A 1436-nucleotide genomic window follows, 5' to 3' on the forward strand; every position below is an offset into this window, starting at 1 on the left:
AGCCACACCGTATCCATTTCCCGTTACAAGCGGTGGAGCAAGGATTTACGGTGTAAACATAACGTATTAAACCGTCTAACCTTTGCTCGGATCACCTTCACCGATGTTTTTCTGTGTGTGTTAGCTTTTAAAAAAATAATACCCTCGGTCTTCCGAGCGCACAGAACATCTTAAAAGCTTCTCCAGGCCATCAATTATTCAGCCCCATTGAGGGAGCTATCAGTCCTAATGAATTGAGCCGGATGCATTCCCTCCCAGTGACTCGCTGAGATTGTGCCGTGGGTGTGCGGTGCTCCCGTATCTCCCGTCCTCAGAGTTGTCGGGTCGTCTCTGCCCATCGCCAGCTCGGTGTTTGCAGTAAATCATTTAGACACACACAGGCGCGCTGGGGACGGAGCCGGCCAATTGTCTCTCTCTGTCTCGCCCAGCAGGGTATTTATGGACTGGATTTTACTCTGATCCCCCTCCCTCCCCTCCCCTCCCATCCACCACTTTCTTATTAGAAATCAGGTTAGCAAGAGAGTGCATCGAGCTGATTATAGATGCTACCACTTGATTAGCTAATGCTCTTCTCCAAGGCTTTGCAGAGGGACGAGCAGGCTGCGGATCACCTAAGGGCGGTGTGGGGAGGACTTCTCTCCCCAGGGTGTGCAGCACAGGGCATGGCCAGCCTTGCTTTCCTCACCTTATATGAAGTCCCCATCTACACGGGAGGCCCAGGGCTTGGATAGAGCTGAGGAAACGCTCGTCTTCTCCTGGGATGAACGGGACAGGCAGGGATGGTGCGGAGAGAGCACCGGTAGGAACGCATGCAAGTGAAGTTAAATATCGAGATTATAGAGATTCAGTTTTTGTCAGTCACTGGGAGGTGCCGTCGGAGGATGCAGGGTGCTGAAGTTCAGGTGAGGAATATATTCTGGGAAGGAACCGCTAGCGAACCCTTCCGAGCCTGAATTTACTGCCTCGATTAGTGGCTGGTGAGAGGCTGAGGAAGGCGAGCGGGTGTGGGCCAGCGGCACGTGGCTCTGCCGCAGCGAGACATCTTCATTCCACCTGCAGCGTGGCAGGAGACTTACACCCGGCCCCGCTCGCTGGCTTCCTTATTTGCTCTGGCCATCAGATAAAAGGCCCGTGGAAAAGAATTGTGAAGTGAATAAATAGAAGTGAATAAATAGTGACTAAATAGAAGTGCGCAGAGTGAGGAGCACGGGATGGCGTGGAGCACTGTAAAGCTTTTATTGCCACAAGAGCCTGGTGACCACGTTAAGTGCCACAAGTGAGTTACGCGGGTCTTTCTGAGTACAGGGTAGTAAAAGCTTTACAGCTCCCCTCCGGCACCGCATCCCTGGGGAACGGGGATGCACGGGCAGCCCCCAGCCCGGCTTGTGAGCCATCACCCCCAGCCACGCTCCCCCTCTTGTACTGAGGGAAGCTCC

General features: G+C 53.6%; 1 protein-coding gene across 1 annotated transcript in view; it reads left to right on the forward strand.

The window, feature by feature from the left end:
* DSCAML1 (Down syndrome cell adhesion molecule like 1) overlaps positions 1-1436 on the forward strand; it is a 108758-nt gene that overhangs the window by 84288 nt on the left and 23034 nt on the right.

This window comes from Charadrius vociferus, unplaced genomic scaffold (assembly GCF_000708025.1).
Source record: "Charadrius vociferus isolate BGI_N301 unplaced genomic scaffold, ASM70802v2 scaffold241, whole genome shotgun sequence".
Classification (NCBI taxonomy): Eukaryota; Metazoa; Chordata; class Aves; order Charadriiformes; family Charadriidae; genus Charadrius; species Charadrius vociferus.